The sequence below is a fragment of the Lithobates pipiens genome, unplaced genomic scaffold, assembly GCF_037356315.1.
Source record: "Lithobates pipiens isolate NorthernLeopardFrog02 unplaced genomic scaffold, aLitPip1_a1.2 Scaffold_16, whole genome shotgun sequence".
NCBI lineage: Eukaryota > Metazoa > Chordata > Amphibia > Anura > Ranidae > Lithobates > Lithobates pipiens.
Genome location: NW_027507748.1, coordinates 265220475 through 265228818, shown reverse-complemented (window position 1 = coordinate 265228818; position 8344 = coordinate 265220475).

Genomic DNA, 8344 nt, shown 5'->3' with positions numbered 1-8344 from the left:
GAGGGAACCGCTTCCTCTCCCCAACGCCACTCCCCATCCCAGCCTGTCCCCTGTCACCACCCCGTTACTCACAGCACGTGTTCGAAGACTCACCTCCCTCCCCCCACCCTCCCAACCCTGCCCATCAGAGCAACCCCTAGGGGTCTCAATTGTAGCCGGTATAATCATACCCCATTCAAGAGTGCCCATGCTCACCGCCCCCCCAAGTAGTCCTACCATACCCGTTTAACACACTCTAAGGTGGGATCGTAATCCCTCCATAACACCAATTATGCCCCTCTGTAAAAGGGACAGAAAGGGGAGGGTGGGGGGAAAAAAAAAAAAAAAATGGGGGGGGGGGGGGGGGTGCTGCTGTAGCTTCAAAAAACTCAGTGGTTATAGTATTGTTTACCCTCAAAATATATATATATCCCCACTCCCCCTACCCCCCCCCCCAACCCTCCCCTCAAATCCCACCCTCCCAACTCAGCTATAGAACCTCATTTACCACAACTGATATAAGACTATGTAAAATTTAATTCGCCATGTGATATCACGGTGCTCTACAATCCATAGTGCCCACCCATTCCCTAATCAATTTATTATATCGTTTTACCCACCTCACTCAAATAACGAGCAGTAGTGTTATAGCTTCCCATTCCTTCTTTGAGATGAATTCATAGATAAAAAAAATTCTAGTAGTATATATACACAAATTTGCAATCCCCCTTGCACCCCCCCCCCCTCCCCACCTCAGCTATACTATAACCATATCTTACACTAACTTTATACGCAATGTGACTCACCCTATAGTGTTCAGTAGCTCGTGATACATTAACCCCAATCTCTAATCTATTCGTTGTGTCCGTCTACTTCCCTACCCCACCCTATTAACCATTAATAACATAGGGCAAAACAAAACAAAACTCAACAACGGGGGGAAAAAAAAATTCTTTTCTCTCCCTCCCCTCCTTGGAAAAAGAAGAAAATCCCCCCCCCACAAGGATTAATACAGACCGACTCTAAGCGTCGCTAAAGAGTCCCCTTATGTTCCTCCAGCCAGTTTACAACCTCCTGCGGGGAATGAAAAAATAATGTTGAACCCAAAGCAGACACACGGAGTCGGGCTGGGTACAATAAGGCATAAATTATCTTGTACTTTTGCAAGGTGCGCTTAACAGGAATAAACTCCGCTCTCTGTTTCTGTAAATCCGATGAAAAATCTGGATAAAATTATACCCTGGTCCCCTTATAGAAGATGTCTCCTAACCCCCTAACTCTCCGCATCAAAATCATTCGATCATTATAATTGATAAATTTCAATATCATTGGCCTGCAGCGTCCCTCTGATAGATGAGATCTAAGAGGAACTCTGTGGGCTCTTTCGATGCAGGAGAGTGAGGAGAAGGAGACATCTCCCAGTAATTCCTTAAACCAATTTTCCAAAAAGATTATGGGGTTAGAACCCTCGCTTCCCTCTGGCAGACCAATTAATCGCACATTATTCCTTCATTCTTATTGTCCATGTCATCAATTTTGGATGCCTGTGCGATAATTTGTTTCTAGAGTGTAACTATTTTTTCCTGCAGGGGGGATAATTCATCTTCCACCATACTTAATCTTCCCTCTAGAGCATTTGTTCTGTCGATGGTATTGCTTAATAATTGGCTTATAGAATGCAATTCATTTTGAATATTTCTTAATTGACTGTCCAGGCCAGAGATAGAGCTCTTGCACTCATTGACCGTCAACAGTATCTCTCGTAGAGTAGGTTCACCGCCCCCCACAGATCTTTGGGCCTCTTGTTTTCCTCCTGGGGTAACTCACCTACCCCCCCTCCTGGAGGTAGGGTACCAGGATCTGGTGCAAAATGACCTGCACTTCTCCTATCCCCCAGTATCCCCTGCGTTTTAAGTTGGCCTGGCGGATGGAGTTGTACTTTTCTGCCTGGAGAAGTCGCATGTGCAAAGCGCTCGAGTTTCGAAGCCGCAGAGGCTTGGTTTAATTTTTCCTTGGCAGCACGCTTTTTTTGATTCCCCTCTCCATGTCACATATCCTCCACAGCTCTTTTACTAAGCATGGTAAAGTCCGCGTGAAAAAACGCTGAGCCAGCAGAGGGTAATAATAAGATGGTATATATCGCTGAATCGAGTCCCCTCGGCAAAGGCAGGGGACACCAGTGCACCTCCCCACTGTCTATTATTGACAAGACCACAGTCTCCGCCACACAGCTTCTGTCGTCAGTCCCTCTAGACTACCCAGCATACCTCACGATTCCAGAGCCAGGGTTGCCATCGGCTAGTCTAACGAATGCCGCCGAGAGATCTTATGTCAGTCCGGGGCAGTCACAGAGCCCTCCCCGCATGTCCTCGTGCAGCGTCACATAGGCTCGTATGGCTTCGGAACTCCAGCCGAGATCTCGCGATAGCTGAGCCGTCCACGGGACCCTCCTCGGGTAATCTCGGCAATCTCCGACAGCGCCGGCCGACAGTAGTAATAGTACACACTTTCCAGGTCCGGACGCGCGCTACGGGACCACAGCTGTAGCCGCCGGCGGCTTACATTCCTCTAGTTATAGGGCGGAGGCAGAGAGTTCGGGCACTCACTCTCACTCCTTCTCACTCACTCACACCCATCTCCATCTGGCCAGACCCCCACCCCAGACACTTTCTAACATCACCCGATGCTGCAAACATATATCATGCTGCCTCAGCTCCCGAGGTGGGGTTTGTGCTTCTGGCTCACTCTATGCCATTTACCACGTGTCACACTTACTGCTGAGGTTGGTAAGTGTGTTTGGCCAACTATTCTAAGTACTATTTTTTCCATTACCCTCTATGTAGAGTGTGGTTTACCATATATGTATATTCTACAGGAATCTGTTGCATCTGCTCCTGATGAGTGGAGAAACATCCACGAAATGTGTCAAGCTATATTTGATGCTACAGCCATAGCAATTACCCCTTGATGATGTCACAAACACCATTTTAGTACAATCATTTCTCCTCTGCAACCCTCTGTACATCTGCCCCACCGCTGTACCCCCCTGCTCCTTTACCTCACCACTGTAACCCCCTGCTCATCTGTCCCCACCAATGTACCTCCTTTCTCCTCTGCCCCACCACTGTACCTCCCTGCACATCTGCTCCACTGCCGCATTCCCATGCTCTTCTGTCTTACTACTGAATCGCCTTCTCATCTATCCTAACACTGAACCCATCTTGTTATCTGCCCCACCACTGTAACCCGCTTTCTCATCTGCCCCACCAATGTACCTCTTGCACATCTGTCTCGCCTCTGTACTCATCTCTCCTGCCCCACCACTGTAAGCTCATGCTCACCTATTCCACAATACAGCTCCTTTCACATCTGCCCCACTGCTCTACCCCCTGCTTTTCTGTCCCACCACTGAACGCCCTTCTCATCTGCCCCTACACTAAACCCCCCCCTGATCATTTGGCCCAACACTGAACCCCCCTGCTCATTTGCCCCAACACTGAACCGCCCTGCTCATTTGGCCCAACACTGAACCCCCTGCTCATTTGGCCCAACACTGAACCCCCTGCTCATTTGGCCCAACACTGAACCCCCTGCTCATTTGGCCCAACACTGAACCCCCTGCTCATTTGGCCCAACACTGAACCCCCCTGCTCATTTGGCCCAACACTGAACCCCCCTGCTCATTTGGCCCAACACTGAACCCCCCTGCTCATCTGTTCCAACACTGTACCCCCCTGCTCTTCTGTGCCACTGCTGAACCCCCTTCTCATCTCTTCCATCACTGTACCTCCCTGCACATCTGCCCAACTGCTGTAACCTCCTGCTCATCTATCCCACCTCTGAACCCCTTCTGCTCATTTTCCCCACCGATGTACCCTCCTGCTCATCTGCTTCACAGCTGTACCCTCTTCTCATCTATGATATGCGTGATATGCAGATTGGTGAAAGAAAGCAGAGATGAGACACATCTACCTGTCCTGGCACACTCATCCTGCTGATCCAGCTCTCGCTTCCAGCCCACGTGCTTGTATGGGATGTATGTGATGTCACATACAAGCATCTGGAATGGATGCACCATGATGAGCTCAGGTCAGGGGCATTTTTTGAAAGCAGTGGGCCCGTGTGCAGGATCATAAGTTGGGCCCCCGGCAGCTGAGAAAAAGTGTGGCGCTTTGCGCCACAGGAAAAGTCAATGTGATTTTCTTTGCGCTGAATACTGGCTATGGCCTAAAGGGACACAGAGTGCAGGGCTTCATTAGTAAGTGATGCAGAGGTTCAGGAATAGTTTCAACAAAATTCCCAGAAGCTCAACAGTGATTCCACAAACTGCCACCTGATTGTGGTTTTCTCAATGAGTGAAATCCCTTCTTTCTGAGATTGGTAGTTGCAACCAAGCGAGTCATCTTCCTCCAGATGGTGGGTGGGGCTAGCAGGACTGTGATTGGCTTTACCAGTGGCCAATGACAGTCCTCCTCCTCCTGGAAACAGGGATCGCCCCCTAGCAGAACTGCACCCAATCTCTTCCCCATCACAAAAGCTGATGATCGCAGCTACTGCCAAGTTAGATAACCAATGTTTCCCATATTTTACAATGTGTGGGGGCACAGTGCCTCCCCCTCAGTGCAGGTGCGGTGTGGGGAAATCAGAAATTGGAATGTATTAGTGTCTCTGACACTTTCCTGCGCTGCTATGCTGATGGGGGAGGGAGTTGTGCTGCTTGCCAGCAAATGAGGCTTTGTGTGCCAGGGGTTGCCTACCCCTGTTCTAGAGATTTGATGTGGCAGACTGTTTTGTGCTTTGTAAAGAGACTTCTAAAGAAGATTTTTATCAATATCACCTACTGGTTATTTTCCAGTGATGCATTCACAGTTTTGCATCATACTACCAAACCTGGAGATTCACTGTAAGAATACTTCTGCTAGCACCTGGCTGCCAGGAGCCCTAGTCTCTTTTGCTTTGGCCTTCTTTGCCTCTTAGGCTCCATGTACATGTGAAGCTGGGGCAAACTCCTGTGAACGAACTTGAAACTGGCGTTTATAAACGCCCATTTTTCCGCGTTTAGCAGTGTTTTACCGCGCTTGCGTCTAGAAGCGTTTATTAAGATAACCTCATTAAGACCTCCCCAAGCTCAAACACATTGTTTAACCACTTGGCAACCGGTCCATAGCCGAATGATGGCTACAGGGCGGTTGCTTAACTCTGGGAGGGCGTACTATGATGTTCTCCCAGAATTCTGCTCAGGGGACATGCACCAGAGAACTTCCATGGTCCTCTGGACTCAGCGCATCGCGGTAAACGGCCGCTCCGTCAAAAAACCGGCGTGATTTCAGGTTCCTCACTCCCCTCTCCGTCCAGTGTCCATCCATGTTCACACATCCATACTCAGCATACCCATCCATACTCTGCATACTCATCTATACTCTACATACCCATCCATCTATACTCTACATACCCATCCATGCTCAGCATACTCATCCATCCATGCTCACCCATCCATACTCAGCATACTGATCCATCCATCCTCACCCATACTCAGCATACTCATCTATCCATCCATCCTCAGCAATACTAATCCATTGATCCATCCATGCTCAGCCATCCCATCCATAATTAGCCATACCCGGCCATACTCGGCCATATTCAGCCGTACGCAGCCAGACCCAGCCGTACTCAATCGTACTGAGTCATATCCAGCTGTACTCAGTCATACCCACCCAGCCACACCCAGCCATACCCAGTCTTCCTCAGCCATACTCAGCCGTACCCAGTCATCCCATCTATACCCAGCCATACTCAGCCGTACCTATCCATATTCAGACATACTCGGCCATACTCATTCATGCTCAGCCATCCCCATCCATGGCTCATCCATCCCCATTCATGCTCATCCATGCCACATCCATGCCACTACAGTGTCTCACAAAAGTGTAATAGATAGTCAAATTAGATTTGAAACTTATGTCCCTAGAACACCTGATGGTGCTCCCTACATGTTGGTCCTCTATGTGGCTACGCTGTGGAAAGGCTCACCTGTGGTATTGCCATACTCAGGAGGAGTAGGAGAATCTATTTTGGGGTGTAATTTTTGGTATGTACATGTTATGTGTTAGAAATATTGTGTAAATGGACAACGTTGTGTAAAAAAAAAAAAAAATGCGTTTTCATTTTCTTTACACATTTTCCAAAAACTTGTAGAAACAAAGGACATGTTCAAAAGACTCGATATGCCTCATAGATTATACATTGGGTTGTTTTCTATTACAAAATGGGGTCATTTTTGGGACGTTTCCATTGTCTTGGTTCTCCAGGGCCTTCAAAAGTGTAAGAGGTGGTCAAGAAATTATATGTGTAATTTATGCTCCAAGAACGACTGATGGCGATTCCTGCATGTTGGGCCTTTGTATGTGGCCACGCTGTGTAAAAGTCTCACACATGTGGTATCGTCATACTCAGGAGCAGCAGTAAAATGTGTTTTGGGGTGTAATTTGTGTGAGAAATAACCTGCTAATATAACAATTTTGTGAAAAAAAAATCTTGATTTTGCAAAGAATTGTGGGAAAAAATTACAACTTCAAAAAACTCACCATGCCTCTTACTAAATACCTTGGAATGTCTACTTTCCAAAAAGGGTTAATTTGGGGGTATTTGTACTTTCCTGGCTTGTTAGGGTCTCAAGAAATTAAATCGTCAGTACTTTAGGTGTGCTCAATTTTCAGAGATTGGCACCATAGCTTGTGGACTCTATAACTTTCACAAAGACCAAATAAAATACACAGATTTGGGTTATTTTTACCAAAGATATGTAGTGGTATAAACTTTGGCCAAAATGTATGAAGAAAAATTACTAATTTGCTAAATTTTATAACAGAAATGAAGAAAAATTAATTTTCTCTTATATTCACCAACTGACACAGTTCCTCTCTTTAGCCATTGGGTTGTTACGCCACCTTTAGGAGAGGACTAGGCATAACATATTAACATGTAATGAAAAAACTTTTAGTTCCACCCAAGGGGCGATCCCTTAGGTAACAACCCCTCAGCCTGCCATGCAGCTTCAGTTTTATTTTGCCTAGTGAAGGAGAAGGACTTAGGAACCCTGCGGGCCCATCGGCCCATATTTTTTCTGCAGAAGCTTTGCTTTTTGCTCAAGACTAAGATCCTGTGATCTGCTATCAACAGCCGGCTGGGTGACCGGCTGGATACCCTTATCCTTGTAGTCTTCCCAGCCTAGCCAGCGAGCATGTGCTGACCAGAGCTACGCGCTGGGTTGACCACAACGTACCTCAGCTCCAGAGGTGAGCGGTGAGCGTTAATGCTCCGGGGGGAAAACACATATGACCGGGCTATTGATGTCTGCGTCACAGTGTGCCGGGCCAACAGCCACCCGTACTGATCGGAGAGTGGGTTTGTGATGGAATGTCTCCCAGCTCTGCAAGACTGGTAAGTACAGCTCTCCCTACCTCGGTAGGGCTGTGCAGCTGGGCATTCCCTGGGAGGTCGATTCAGGGGTCCCTCACCTCCCTCTCTTCTCTCCCTGTCCCTATCTTCCCTCCCCCCCCCTGTTGGCTGATGAGCGGTGTGTGTGTCATATGCAGGGGCTCTCCGAGGGGGCTCTCACCTGGGGGGTGTCTGTGCTGACTGGCTGTGCCTTCTTGTGTGCGTTTCTCTCCCTGGGAAGGGTCTGGTGGCTGTGCCTGTCGATCTCTGCAGCACTGTTCACTGCCATTTCTCTGTCACTGTCCCTCATGGTATACAGTGTTCAGTGGCCATCTTAGGTGAGGGCAACAAGCAGCATGCCCTCCTGTAGCTTGGTGGCCATTTTCCCTGTGTTTATGTCCTTTATACTGGACGCTCAGCGGCCATTTTCTTGAAGCCTGAGCCCGTTTTTTGTCAGTCTCAAGGAATAGCATGCTTTCCTGTAGCTCGGCGGCCATTTTCCCTATGTTTATGTCCTTTATACTGGACGCTCGGCGGCCATTTTCTTGGAGCCTGAACACATTGTGGATCAGGTTCAGTGCCATAAGCAGCAGCTCTGGACGGTGCAGTGTGATCTCTTATGCACCTGGGAGCTGACAAGGGACACAGGCGCTACTAGCTGGACAGAGCAGAATCAGTCAGGGTGATGAGTTCTGCGAGAAAGAGCCTCTCAGCCAGCAGCACTTAGGAGGGTGGGACCATTGCTGTCCTAAGTCCCCATCAGGTGGCGGACAGGGTAGGGTCAGCATGGCTTCAGAAACTGGTGTTTCTTCCCCCGAAATCCAGGCAATTGCAACCGGTTCGCCTGCAGACTGTGCAGTGGCTCTGGACGCTTTATCGGCGGTCCTCAATTCGTTAGTTGCAAAAATGGAGGGGGAGCGTGGGCCCA